The sequence below is a fragment of the Phodopus roborovskii genome, unplaced genomic scaffold, assembly GCF_943737965.1.
Source record: "Phodopus roborovskii unplaced genomic scaffold, PHOROB, whole genome shotgun sequence".
NCBI lineage: Eukaryota > Metazoa > Chordata > Mammalia > Rodentia > Cricetidae > Phodopus > Phodopus roborovskii.
This window is the reverse complement of record NW_026126571.1, coordinates 14,607,845-14,623,719: the sequence shown is the minus strand read 5'-3', so window position 1 is coordinate 14,623,719 and position 15,875 is coordinate 14,607,845. Positions and strand designations below refer to the sequence as shown.

Here is a 15,875-nt window from a genome sequence, read left to right as displayed (position 1 = left end):
CATCCTGTTCCACTGTCTGAGGTCCCTTAGACTGCTCAGTCCTTCTAGCTGAGACCCATATCCAAGAGGGCCTGAGTCAGTCCGAGTCTGTGGGCCCGTTAGCTCCTCCTTGTTCAGGTCAGCTGTCTCTATGTGTTTATGCAACCTGGTCTTGTCCTTTCCCTCTGCATCTGGATTCTAATTCGACTCAGTGTTTAGTTATGGGTGTTTGCTTCTGTTTCCAACAGTTACTAGATGAGAGCTCCATGATGGTGGATAAGTTAGTTGTTGATCTCACTATCCGGGAAGGGCATTTATGGTAGCCTTTCCATGGTTGCTCAAATTGTTAGTTGGAATCAGTCTTGTAGGTTTCTAGACATTTCTTTAGGTTCAGTAAGGAGCAGAGATTAAAATGTGGGAGGAATGAACATGTTCGGAAAGTATATATGAAATGAGTTGGTTCATCAGATCAGGTTATAGAATGAGGTATATTGGCTGGTTCTTCTTCATGAATACCAATGTGGCTTGGAAAAGAGATCCATGGACATTCTGAATCCAGGTCACCCAGATCCTTTTGTATATGTGATTTATCTTTAATCATGTATGGTGTATCAGGAATGTATGTGTTAGAACTCAGCCTGTATTGAAATGATTCTTTATTAAGAAATGATAATAATAATATACCTACCACATCCATATAAGCAAGTTTTATGAACAATGACTATGATTATGAAATAAAAAATATTTCCAAATAAGATGCAGAATTATACTTGTGTGCCTACCTGTGAACAAGTATACTTCCCCAAGTCTCCACCAACATTCATGTTCTTTCAGTTACGATGGCACAACAATGGCATCTACACCAGCATTAATATGAACCTGGGTGACATTAATTGATAGTGATAACAATGTAATGTTTTTTTTAAAACATTGCTAACATATCTCTAATATTTGTGATATTTATTTCTTCAGGTGTGCTGAATCGAGCCATGGGAGATGGTGGGGTGTAGTTCCAAGATACTGCTTTATACCACAGTGCTTGCCAGAACTCTACTATTTCTAAAAAAAAAAAAAAAGTGTGTGTTGTGAAAGTGTGGTAAGGGAGGGTACTGAAGGGAAGCAAAAACCAATAATGATAAGGAGTTGTTTCAATATTTTAATAACAGTGTCTTTCTATTTCTCGTATCTTTCTCTACCTTGAATCCTAGCATCTAGCAATTTTCAGGGTTCCCATACATTTACTTCTTCATTTGAATTCTTCCCATATAACTTACCCTTTATTCCAGTAGTTTAATATGTAATCCCATTTTCAGTCAAATAACAAATTCTAATCCTTATGATATTACCAAGTCATTACTTTCTTCTTTTTTTGTGTGTGACTTGACCTTCTGATGTGAGCTAGACTGATCATTTCAGAAGAAAAAAAGAATCATGAGTTTTTTCTATAGTTTGCGTTATTCTTTTGGGGTTATGCCTTGAGGATTTTTTAAAAATAAATTTCACTTAGAAACTATGTTATTTTACATATCAATTCCAGTTTTCTCTCCCTCCCATTCTCCCATGCCCCCACCGACCTCCCCAAGCCATCCCCCATCGACTCCCAGGAAGGGAGGGGACTTCCATGAGGGAGCATCAAAATCTGTCAAGTCATTTGGGTTAAGACTTAGGCCCTCCCTCCTGTCTCTAGGCTAAGGGAGTATCCCTCCATGGGAAATGGGCTACCGAAGTCCATTCTTGTACTAGTGATACATCCTGGTTCCACTGCCAGTGGCCCCATAGAATGCCCAATCCTCCTAGCTGACACCCACATTTAGGGGGTCTTTGTTTGGTCCTATTTTGGTTTCCCAGCTGTCAGACTGGCATCCATTAATTCCCACTTGCTCATCTCAGCTGTTTGTGAGGGTTTTCCCAGCATTGTCTTGACCCCTTTGTTTGTCACTCCTTCCTCTCTGAAACTGCATTCCAAAAGTTTGGCTCAGGGCTTAGCTGTGAATCTTTGTTCTGACTACTGGATGGAGGCTCTAGAATGGCATTTAAGGTAGTCATCATTCTCATTACAAGGGAAGAATATTTAAGGTAGCCTCTCCACTATTGCTTAGATTCCTAGTTGGGGTCATCCTTGTGGATCTCTGTACAATTCCCTGGTGCCAGATATCTCTTTAAACCTATAATGGCTCCCACTATTGATGTGTTTCTTTTCTTGCTCTCTTTTCTTCATCTCCCCATTCAATCTACTTGATCCCTCATGTTCTCCTCCCCTTCCTCTTTTTCCTACCTCCCTTTCCTCTCTCCCCATGCTCCCAATTTGCTGTGAACATAGTTGAACAGATGTACTACTTATATGAATGTTATGCACTGAGTTTTAAATATTTGAAATTTCCAAATATACACTTTACAATGGGTTATTCCAGTAAATTTAATTGCAAAACATAATAAACAAAATGACTAAAATAAATACTGTAGTCTTTATAAATAAATGCTGTTCATAATGTACAGTCACATTATATCATGAAAATTTTAAATCTTGTAAAAATAATTATTTTTTTATTTTTTGTTTATATTTCTTATTTTTACATATAATCCCAGTTCTCTCTCCCTCCCTTGTCCTCTCCTACCCTCTCACCCCACACCCATCACACTCCACAGGGAGGGTGATGCCTTATAGGAGGAGTCATCAAAATCTGTCAAGTCATTTGGAGGAGAAACTAGGACCTCCCTCCTGTCTCTAGGTTAAGGAAGTATCCCTCCATGGGGAATGTGCTTCAAAGTCCTTTTTTGCACTAGGGATACATCCTAGTTCCACTGTCTGAGGTCCCTCAGACTGCCTAGTCCTTCTAACTGAGACCCATGTTCAGGGGATCTGAGTCAGTCTGTGGGCCCATTAGCTCCTCCTTGTTCTAGCTGTCTCTGTGGGTTTTCTGTAACCTGGTCTTGTCCTCCCTCTCTGTATCTGGATTCCAGTTTGGCTCAATATTTAGCTGTGGGTGTTTGCCTCTGCTTCCATCAGCTACTAGACGAGGGCTCTATGATGGTGGATAAGTTAGTCATCAATCTCATTATCAGGGAAGGTAGCCTTTCCACTGTTTCTCAAATTGTTAGTTGGGGTCAGTCTTGTAGGTCTCTGGACATTTCTCTATGATGCGCGTAATGATGTGTCTTTTAACATGTCTTACTCATACTGGAAGAAATATCTGAATTACAAACTTACTGTAGTCTATTTAACTATTAAATAATTTAAAAGTGTCTAATTTCCAGGCTATTATTCAATATCTACTTATAGGCATCTGCTTGCCATGTTTTTAATAGATGCAGTACATACTTACCCTTAAATCTGTAGACTATACACTGAAATTCTTATTCATATGTTCAAATAAATGCCTTATATCAGCCAGATTGTATCCTAAGGTCAGTCTCCATTATGCACCTGCAAAACTCTAATAGAAGTGGACTTTGTGACAGGTTTTGTTACATGCTTTATATTTGTGGTAGACAATTTTTGCATAGATGTTTCTTGGCTAATGTAAGGCATTTCCTACAATGACTAGTACACTTCTATGCTGATTGTCTACATGAGCTTTTTTATACAAATATATTTTATACAAATATAGTATATTTATTGGAATTTTTTAAACATGAATTCATTACTGCCACATCTATTCAATCCTACATACATATTTTAGTGCTTTGCTTCTGAGAATCTAGACTTTTTGAAGAAACAGGAAGAAAAGTGAATTTGAATTCTTGAGAGGTACAAACAGAATGAAAATTCTATTACAGTGTAACACATGATGGCAGATGTCACAGACTAGTTGAAAAGGTTGAAATGTGAATATGTTGACCCACAACAACTCAAGAGTAAATGACTTTTTTTCAGATGATTGGGATGCTCAAAATGTCATATTCCTATTGTACATGTTTAAGGGATATAGCTGTCCTTTGAATTTTTTTTTATTCTAACTTCATTTTAGGAACTAATCATAAGGCATCAAATCTGTTTAATCTTGCAACCAACCATTTATTTCATATAGGCATTGATAATTGAAAATAGAAATACTTGAGATCTGTACATTCTTTTTCTTTTGTATTATTAATGACAATAAGACTGATTGTGTGATTTTAAAACTCTGTTACAGCAGTTCATTATAAACTTGTAGCATGATAAATAAAAGACTCAGAGTTTGACACTGGGGTTCAAACTTCAAGCTGAAGATTAGAAAAGCCAAACAACCAGTCATTAGCTCTTACCTCTAACTATCTTAAACCAAAGGGGTGATCTTCAGACTGCTCCCAACTTCACTGCTCCTCAGATTCACTCAGAGTGCTATCTATCCTCAAAATGGCTATAGAGTAACTCTCAGACTAAATGCTCTCTACTTTTTATACATCTCAAATCCTAGGATTAAAAACATGAGCTCTGATTAACTCTCCTATAGCCCAGGGTGGTCATGAACTTAGATATCTGACTACCTCTTAATAATGAGTCCTTGGATTAAAGATGTGTGCCACCACAACCTTCAATAGTGTCTATACCTAACTGGTGTGGCTTCTTTGCTATTTTGATCTCCCAGGACTTTAATAAATCATAAACAATATATCACCACATAAACTTGTGTCCTGGAAGACTTCAATCATTAGCAAGTTAGACAAAACAATCAACTTAAATATTCAAAATAGTATTGCAAGACTATATATTTATGTCTTTAAAATAGTACGAATGAAGAACTTTAACATTCAGTAAGCTAAACGTTATAAATTAACTATACAAATATTTACTTCAGGTTGGAGATATGATAAAATGTAACCATTTCATGATAGATCAGAAATCATTGAATTTTCTTTTTACTGTGATAAGTATGAAGAGGTGTAAATTGAACAAGTCTGTGTTTGGATCACCTTTCTGCATTTGGAAACACTCTCCTTTGCCCAAGTCATCCTTCCCTTCTCTCTGTGAGAAGATTCAGTTCCCAGTTTTCTGTAGATATTTCTTATCTAATGATATGGAATTTCTAAAGTTATGCTAATTATTATAATTTTAAGTAATCTGTCTATTTACCTATTGTCAGATATTAAATATATAATGATATGACTGAGGAGTAATCAGTCACTAGGCAATATTTAATGTGAGAAAAGATCACACCTCAATTATACATGAAATTTTCTTAAATGAAAATATTGTTGTTCAGTACTTAATACAGATGTACATCCAAGTCTCATGTATCTCAACAAATATATATAGACAGAAGTAATGTTGAGTTTACATCTTCATAGTTTCTGCCTTATATTATAGGGCTGCCAGTTACCAAATGGATGACTAAATATTTCTTTTACAAATTAATAAACAACGGTCCTAAGATTACCTCATAAACTTTGCAGTGAATTAGTTTATATATATTCAAGGATTTGTAGAGGAGTTTCTTTAAGAAGAATCATAGTTATTCGGAGCAATTTAGTCTGTGCATGTGGAAAAAAATAAACCAATTGGTTGCTTTTATAAGTTGCATGAAAACATAATTTTAACATTGAGAGATGGTATGGTATCAATACCGGAGAAATTCTTAGATAAGCGAATGGCTGTGAGCATGTCTGTATCATCTGTGGATGAATGGAGATGTGTAAAACAGAGATTTGTTCTTACACAATTTGTTATAGGATATAATTGGCTCACAACCTTAGGAAACATCAAATATCCTATGATGTGTTTTATAAGCAGACTTTTCTGTTTGCATTGTTCTAGAATTGGGTTGCCAGAAATTCTATCTGATTATATTCATGAGGTCTATTCCCCTGTTAAATATCCAAGACTCTGGACAGAGGTTTTATATTGTGTCTGGAACATGGGGGCTCACATTTCACTGTCTGTCATGGTAATGTATGAGATTACCTGTGTAAGCCTAGCTAGTCTTGATGGAGTAGTGAGCTCATGTCGGTTCATTACAATACAATATTTTGAGTCTCTATAAAACCACTAGCTATTAATGTGAATTCTACTCTCCCTATAACTCTATTAAATTTTATCCTCATGCTCATGTGTTCTTACTTCTATTAGATAAAACTTTCTTCTGGTGGATATATTTCTCCCTACACATTCCAGTAATCTTTGATAATTACCCTTTAATTCCCGAGCCTTCAATGTTGGCATTTACCTATAATAATTTCCCACATCACAGATCATGTTAGAAAGTTTTTTGTTCTAGAAGAATTAACACTTTCTCCCCTTCTCAACCTACATTTGGCCTAAAGGGTCTATGTCTTTGCATCTTTATATCTCTCAAAGTACAAGCTGAACATGGGAGGGCAGCTTTTGATTTTGGCATTGCAACATGGAAGCTATGAATACAAAAGAACAGACTCAGAGCACATCATGAGGTCAGGGAGAAAAACATCCTTTGTTGATTATCTCATCAGTGAAGCTCAAACACTCCTTTCTATTTCAGTAAACCAAACCTCCACATTAGTGACAGTGTCCAAACACTGTTCACATGCTATGTTTCATTTATCTCTTAATATATTCCTTAAATCCTCTGCAGCATATACTCCTCTACTCACCTACCTGAACTTCAGCTAATTCCAACAGGATCTATTTGTACTGCCAAATTCTCTTATAACAAGGTATTGGATCCCCTCCATTGGAGCTTTGCTCTTGCTTCTTGATCCCCCCCCCCCATCTGTCTTGTCTCCTCCATTCCTGTCATTCATCTTCTACCACAGAAACCATTAAAGAACATTCTACTTTCTCATGGCTAATAGGTCCATCCTAAAAATATATCATCCAAACCCTAATGGCAGCAGGCACTTCCCTTCACATGTAAATCAGCTCACATGATTGGAGACAACAGTGTCTCCACCTTCACCCATTTCCATTTTAGCCTACAACTTTGAAATTCCTGATGGGGTAGCCTTCTTCTTAGCACACCTCTGTGCCAACTGAAATATGCTGACGTATCTTTGCAATACATCCCTTTGCCTCTTCACACATGCCTCCATTGATTTGAGCCTCTATCTTTATATTTCATGCCTAGTAAATTTTCCTGTGCTTTAGACTTTCAGCATCATAGTCAGTTCTCTGACAATCCTGCTTCATGACTTTACAATGAATCCATCCAAAGGAACCCACTATTCTCTGTTCTGCAATGAAGAGACTTAGCTAAACAACTAAGTGTGTGAATATGGTTGTGTGTGCACCTTGGTGTTCTGCCCCCCCCCAGGAGCCAGTCCTCTACTCAGCAGCTGGCACATACTTTAGGAATAGGTTGGCAGGGACCAGGCTTGTTTCCCAGTTGTGGTTGCAGGATCTTAGGAAACCATTTAAGCTCAATAATCTTTAGTCTCTTTATCTGTAAAATGACTCCACTAAAAATTATAAAAAAAAAGTATGTCCGATGTGTGGCACTGGAAATGACATGGCGAATTACTACAAGAATGTCAAGTAAATAAATGTAAGGCAATAAATCTATGAATACTGTAGTTACAGACATAAGAAGAGCTTTATACATTTCTGTTGAGTAGAAAAATGTGCAATTGAGAGCATTTGAGGGTGAAGTTCATATAACTCTGCTTGTAATCTTACTTTATCCATTATCATAAAAATTAAAACCCCTTTGCTTGTCATAAGTATTTTCTTATATTTATCATCTTCTGTGCATTTTAATTTCTATGCTTACTTGGTATATTTCATTTCACCAGAAAGTATTGCCAGAGCCATACATAAAATAATAGTATCTATTGCTTTGAATTTTGTACATGCCATTACATTATTGCAGTTGAACTAGTTTAAAGTTATATTTGAGCAAATTTAACTACTACCATCCTCACGTGCAACAGTCATTTGTTTAAGTGAATTCCATGTAAGAGTCTGAAGTTGCACAATCTCTTTGTGACCAGCATTCTAGTTCTTTTCTTAATATGGGGTCTTAGCTGACATCATCTAGTGGCTATACACCCAGTTATCACGTCTTTATTTTAACATAAAAGGACTACAGAATAAAATATATCAACATCACTTAGAAATGTCATTCAATGCTAACTCGAGAGTTGCATGTGGTAATTAAACTTAGTTTTCATTGATAAAATTGTGAGAAGCACCACACACACACACACACACACACACACACACACACATTGAAACTAATATCAAAGTCATCTTTAACTTCCAAGGAAGACTAGCAATGAAGTCTTTATTTTGGGTGCCTGTACCCTAAAACAGGGAAACAAACCTCAAAGTAATAGTTAGCAGTATTCCCCACCTCTTGAATAACATCGGAATTGACATATTAATTAAATCAGAGAAGGGAAGACATTCACTGTGATAAAAATGGTTGTTGCTACAACTTTTGTGCTTAGGAAAACCATGTAACCATGCCCCCCTTCCCCAATTTGGAATAATGTGCAAGATGCTTCAAATAATCACTGCAAAGACAGATAACATGAAAGAGCTGTGGTTATACATTAAGTGTGGATAGTATATACTTATACCCCCAAAGAAGCAGGTAATTTCATGTTCCAAACATAGAACATTTCATTGACTAGAGAGAGATGGAAGTAGGAAGTGTGTGTGTGTGTGTGTTGTGTACACAAAAATGCTCATTTGTCGAAATGATCTACTGAAATAAACTGATATGAAAGTCAGAAAAATTAATTGTACTATTTATTAGAAAACTCATTAGACATTAAATACTTTTAGAGATGGGCAGGAAATATGATTGTAAAATGTCCTTAGAAAATTATGGGAGCTTTTTAACCTTATTTGAATAGTAGTGTAAGGGAGGAGACAGTGATGAATATGGACTTGTTTTAACTTCATAGAATGGCTTATGTGTGTCTCCCTATTTGCCACCATGGAATTGAGTATTCTTCCATTCACAAGATAGGAATGCCAATTTTGACTCAGTATTATTTTAAGTATTATTTTATATTTGTTTTATCCTGTTTAAGAGATATAAAAATTAAATATAAATTATACCTACCAAATTAGTTTTATTCTGTAACAGTTCCAACATCTCCATTATTCCTACTTCCTAACTGATTTTTGTGATAAGACATTTGAAGAGTCTATTCATTCAAAGTTAACTCTAAGCTTCTTGGGATTCCCAAATCTAGAATTTTAAAGCAACTATTATAGCTACTTAGTGACAGTATATTAGTCACTGTATGTTAAAGATGGCTGACTTAATGATCCATGTCCTACTTGTCAAACCAATTCCTTCAGCTGTATATCTCTTTAGAGATCAAGCAACTCTTTTAAGAAAAAAAAAAAAAACAGTGTAAGGAGGAAAAAAGCAGGATATGGCCCCTTGATTTGTGTTCAAGAGAGTATCTCTGCATATCAGATGAGAAGAATTACTCACCCAGTGTTAGTATCACACTGTGAAATTATAAATATTGATAATTCAGGAGAGTAATCTCATGCACTGATGAATTCCGATCTACCTGTGACCATTAGTTTTCATGAACTCTGCAATATGTTATTAATCTGTATGTGCTAGGGTTTACTCTGCTTTTCTCCTTGAAGAATTTATTGTCTTGGGGAAAATCCCCAATAAAATTAGTTAAAATAAACAATATCCAGGTAGAAAAAAAAATTGTGTAGAAATTGCATCTGGCAGGAGATTTGCACCTTACTGAATTTTGAAATTGGTAATACCCCTGCTTAATATCCATGCATCTTGAATTTTAGCTTTTTTCCCTCTTTAATTAATTCATTTTTTTCATTCCTATCTGTATTCCCCCTTCTTTTCTTCCTATTCCCTCCACTCCCGCCTCCTCCAATCTGCTCCATAAGAAGTTTACTAAGTCTGTACCATCATCTACTTGACGCATGACAAAGGCTCCTCTCCACACCCACACATCTGTGTCTAGGCTGGGCAAGGTAATCTCTCCATATAGAATGGGCTGCACTAAGTCAGTTTGTGCATTAGTGTAAGGTCATGGACCCACTGCCAGTAGCCTCATATATTGTCCAGGTTTACTGTTTTTAGTAATTCAAATCCTATACTACCATTGTAATTGTATTGTACAGAAATACATTAGAATCAATGGATCATATAAAAATATCTATCACCAGTTGTAATTTTAAGATATAATTATTTTGTTTTAGAAAGACAACTTTTTTAGCTAATTAATATCTTTATAGATGTAACATAAATTATTTTAATTCAAAGGGGATTTTATTCTAAAGATGAGTGGAGTTCAGCATATATGTATGTATGTATGTATGTATGTAATGCGTGAACACAGGCAGAGCAAGGATGTAGCGACATCTGTGAAGGGGTACAGCCTCTATAGCATGTTGTACTCTTTCACCATAGAGATCCTACTGCTTGTCCATGCCTCTGCTCTGAGATTCTGGTTGTTATGTGCAAGCAGCACCAACTTCAGACAGATCAGGATCTAGAACTAAACAAAGGCTTTTATTCTTCTCCCTTCTATCGTCAAATAACTCAGTACAGTATTACACCCTTGCCATATTTTTCCTTTGAATTTTTACACACTGTTTTATACCATGTAATTTATATCACAGATTCCATCTCTCTTCTCCATCCTCCTATCATCATTTTGGGCCACTTCATTCTTTAAGGGCAGTGTGCCCAAGGACAAATGCCATGCTAAGAGCCTGGGTGTAAATGGCTATCTATTTGGAAGGAAAGCCTTTGCTCTGGAGAACACTTCATGATGGGATCCAAAATCTTGCTGAGTGAAATCAGAGTCAGTTTTCACTTTTGAAATTTCCCTCTTATGCAGAAAGCACAATGATATGATGACTAGAAAAGAAAAGGCATCTTGTGACCTGGAAGAGGTCTGAATGGAAGGGACAGACTTAGCAATCATCATGGGTGCATAGACAATTGCAGGTGAATGTCACAGTAAAATTCATGGTGCATAGTCAAATATATTTTAAACATGCAAGTGATTTTTTCTGTATTTTTCCTACATCTCTAATCATATTTTTCTAGGATTAGCTATAAAATTATTATTAATGCTAACAGGACTAATCATGCCAGACACTTGCCACTAGGCAGTAATGAAAAAATTCCCTGTTGTAATTTAAGTTGGAGGTATCCATTTTAAGAAGGGAAGGATAAGCAGCCTATAGTCCATGACCGCAGAGAAGATAGATAACAAGGAGAACCCTAAGAGAGATGTGCATGGATCCCCCTGGGAAACAGAAATAAACAAGATCTTTTGATACAGTTGGGAGCATGAGGAAGGAAAGGGATGGCTGAAATGGAGAAGAAGGGGAGAAAGGGGGGACAAGGAGAACATGAGGGAAGAGGATGGTCCAGTTTGGAGAAAGATAGACAGGAAGAGCAAGGAAAGAGATATCTTGATATAGGGTCTATGGGTCTAGTGGGAATCCTGGCAGTAGGGAAATTCTCAGGAATCCATAAGGGTGACCCCAGCTAAGACCCTGAACATTATAGGAGAGGATACCTGACTGGCCTTTCCTTGTAAGCAGATTGATGTCTAAGTTAATTATCATCATAAAACCTTCATCCAGCATCTGTTGGAAGAGATGCGGAGATCCATAACTAAATACTGGGCAGGGCTCCTAAATCCAGTCAAAGAGAGGAAGGAACAGCAATATGGGCAAAGGGTGCAAGACCATGCTAGGGATGCCTGCAGAAACAGCTGACCTGAACTATTGGAAGCTCAATGACTCCAAACTGACACTGAGGGAACTTGCATAGGAACAATCCAGGCCCTCTGAATGTGGGTGACAGTTGTTTGGCTTGGACAGTCTGTAGAATCACTAGCAGTGGGACCAGGATTTATCCCCAGTGCTTGAACTGGCTGTTCGGAGTCCATTCCCTATAGAAGACTACCTTGCTCAGCCTATATATGAGGGTGGGATGGGGCTTGATTCTGCCTCAAAGTGATGTGCCACACTTTGTTGACTCTCCTTACCTTCTCTGACAAGTGGAGGAAGGATGAGGTGAGGGGTAGATGGGTGCAGGAGAATGGAAGGAAGAGGAAACTGGGATTGTTATATAAAGTGAGAAAAGATTTTATTTTTAAGTAAAAAAAAAAAAAGATTAATTAAAAAACAATGGAAAGCTTCCCGCTTCTGAACACCGTATTTGAGTTACAGCTTACAGTGTCATTTTACAGAGTACATTCTGTAAAGAGAAGAAATCAAAAGTCTCTCCTTTGCAATTGTCTGTAGAAAGGTCCCCAAAGGTTTCTTTTCTCCTTCCTTTCCCTCTCCTACACCTGGAGTCAGTAACTCAAGTGCCTCATCCTTGAATTTCATTGCCTGGTTCCAATTACAGCCACTCAGGAAACAATATGAAACAACCACGGCACTAGAAAGATTCAACAGCACATTAATTTGGAATTGTGGCTTCATTAAAGAAGCAACTGGTGTCATGAGAATAGCAAAGAAAGAAGAGAATGCGATAGGCCGGGCAGGCTTCTGTAGGAGTGATGTACCTAACATAGAAGTTTCTCTAAATGTAACACCTGGGAGACATGTCTATGTACCTAAGGTAAGTTTCTTTAACTGTAACACCTGGGAGACACGTCTTCCATGGGAGGCGTGTTCTTCACATTGTAGCATTTGTAGTAGTCAATGTTCTTCTTTGCACCAGACACTCGTAACTCACAATCTGGTTCTTCACAATACTCCTCTAGTGACAGTGTAGCCCCCCCCCCCAAGTTGAGAATCACTAGAAAGAAGAATGATTGACTAAAGTCACATTGATTGCTTGTAAGTATCTTACAAGTGTCATCATATAAGCCAAGGGAACATTTATTATCTGGATGAAAGGCTTTTTTTTTAGAACTTAAAATGTGAGTTTGTGGCAGACTTGAGGACTCAACTTGATAATGTCCCCAACTGCCATAAAGAGTTGACATAAAGGTGAGGAAGGCAAATAAAGACTGGGTTCACTTAAGGACTATGCTAAAGTCAGATCTGATTTAGCATCTCCTGTGGTAACATCACTTTTTACATTATATTTCTTTCTCAAGATACGAGCCCATGTGTTGAAATTTAGAAGAGATTTAGGTTTATTTCCTACTTTGTAGTCAGAGTTTGGATTATAGTTGTTAGACCATGATTTGTGAAAATACTTGAAGCCAGGGGAAAAGGCCGAGTTTTCTATTACAATGATAGATTCAATGGCATTTCAAAGTAAACATTGCCAATAAAGAGAGCAAGAGTGTGCAAAACCAGGAGGTAAGCTATAAACAGTCAGCATTTTTCCCTAAACTTAAGCTATGAAATGTTAACGTTTAAAAATTACAGTAAAAGTCCAAACTAGAAGTTGGAAGTACTAAGGATATTGAGCAGATTACATATTCATTTACTAAATCAACAAGTAGAGTTATTAATAGACGTTCACTCAATGTCACAATGTCCACAAACACAAAGGCTTTATTTTGTGCTTTTGTGCTGTTTGTAAGATGAAAATGAATTGGCCTAATGCAATATTGGGGAAGTAGTTGAGATTTTTAAAATATTTACCAATTGGAATGTGTCCTAGGGTTTCCTCTGCTGTGAAGAGACACCATGAACAAAGTAACTCTTATAAATTAAAACATTTAATCTAAATGAAAACATTTAATTGGTGTGGCATGCAGGGAGCCGTTGTGCTGGAGCAACAGCTGATAGTCCAATATCTTGAAGGCAACAGGAAGAGGTCTGACTATCACACTTAGGGGAGCATGAGCAGAGGAGACTTCAAAGCTGCCCCCACAGTGACACACTCCCTCCAACAAGACTTCATCTACTTCAACAAGGCCACACATCTTAATAGTGCCACTCTATTTGAGGGCTATTTTCTTTCAAACCACTATAATGCAATAGGAAAACATAAGTGTTCTATTTTTTGTATGCATCTCTCTCTCCCTTTTCCTCTCTCTCATGCACGCATGTGCGCGCGCGCACACACAAACACACACACACAGGCACACACTGAGACACACACACACAAACTACATGAAATTATTTTCTTTTTGAGTAAATATGAAGCCTTTTGGATTGCAGAAGAGACAGACAAGAACACTGATACCCAAAGAGATGGACAAATTGCTTAAACAGAATTATAAATTTATAGCCCTAGTAATTCAAGCATCAGCAAATATTTTGTAATATGTCTCGGCTACTACAAATTAATAAAAATTTTAAAATATGAATCCACTCAATCTGCATTTCTGTTACTCCTCAGGGATACATAGTTTGAATGTTGCTGGTAGAGCCATGGAGCTCTAAGATCACCTATTTCTTAATACACCTTTGTAGGCAGAAAATTGCCATGTTACTTGATAGACGTTTCCAAGTTCTGAGATCAAGGCACTAACCAGGTTAAGATCATGTCTATCTCTGAGAAATTTAAGAACTTCCAAGATCATCCTTCTTGTTAAGAGACATACTTCCTTGTGTTATGGACCTAAGGTCCCTGCTGTATTTCTTCCTGTCTTCTAGAAACCAGTCTTAGCTTTAGAGGAAATCTACACTGACTTAATCTGATCATGCTGTTTTAAAGCAAGCAATGGAACAGTGATTTTCATTTATTGAACCCTAGTTTGAAAGGTTTCTGCCATTAAGACTGACCCATCCTTGCTGTCTTCTTGATCTTGACTCACAGGTATTCAAGCCTGTCAAGCACCAAAGCTGAATCAGAGCAACAAATTTTCTGCCTAGCTTTCAGCCTCTGTGGGAGGGAGACAGTGGCCAGGCCTAAATTCTTTCTTAATCTATTTTTTCTTTAATGTCATCCTCATTGAACCAAATCGGGTTAGCAATCATTGTCAAAGTACTTGACTACGATTTTAATTTTATCACTATTTGTTGTCACTACTTATTTGGGGTTTCTCTTTCTTCTTAAACTATAATAATAGTAATAGTAGGGCCTTCTCAAATCCCATCACTCCATCTTTCCCTACCCTTGCTTGAGAATACAAACATATTGTCCATAACTATGTACTGAAGGAGGAAAGGAAAACAAATTCTATACACAAGCATTATTTCTAATCCTCCTCCCACTAAACTCTTCCCTTACAATGATTCATCTAAGTTTGTACCTGCTCTCCCTGCTCTCAGCAGCAGCGACATAACAGTTTGACATCCCATTACGTTATTCTCCTTTTCAGTAATCCATTTTATGCTTTGGGGAATATACTTGTTTATTTTCTTTTTCCCATTAAAATATATGATCCCACTCTCAGAATTTTCTGTCTTTTTTATGGATATAATACAGAGTGCTCATGATTTGTCAAAGAATGGAGTATGCTCTAACTGGCTTGCATATAATGTTTCCTGGCCACAGGATAGCCACAAACTTGTGAAACTACTCCTGACTTGAATTTCAGAAATGTCCCAGCAGTTCTGGACAATTCCTTCAATCTTGGTAAAACTACAATATAAAAATGTCAGTCATTACATCCTGCTGTGACCTAATAATTCTCTGCCTAAGAATCAAGAATGGTTCTGGCTCCTGTTTTCTTTATTTCTTAAGTGCTTACCCAGCATCTTTCTAGCCAGTGCTTCCTGTTTACTTTGGAAATCCATCCTGAAAACAGAATAACACGCATCCCTCTTTGTGGGGCACTGTATCATTTTGAGATTATTGCTCCAAGGTCATCCTCTCATCCCCATTTTCAAATGGGAAGTGACAGTGCCTGGTACTTTGCAACTTAGCAAACTGTCTCTAAGAAAAACCCTTATTCAGCATAATTGTAAGCAGCTGTGGGGATGCTTCTTATATGCTAAATGCCCACTGTAGTTTTAGGTACCCTCAAATGTAATTATTTAAATAATGACTACAAGGGAATTCCTCCTTGGTCCTTCCTTTGCTTTCTTTTAAATCCTGAAGGCTCAGTGCTGGCAACATTGCTTCAGTGGAAATCAAATCAGCTGCAGAAAGAGTGGCACTTGAGACAGACTATAAATGCACAAT

The 15,875-nt window shown here is 37.2% G+C and overlaps 1 protein-coding gene across 1 annotated transcript in view; it reads left to right on the top strand.

Annotated features, from left to right (window-relative positions):
• Positions 1 to 15,875, top strand: part of Grid2 (glutamate ionotropic receptor delta type subunit 2) — a 1,241,117-nt gene that overhangs the window by 421,441 nt on the left and 803,801 nt on the right. The window lies entirely within an intron of this gene.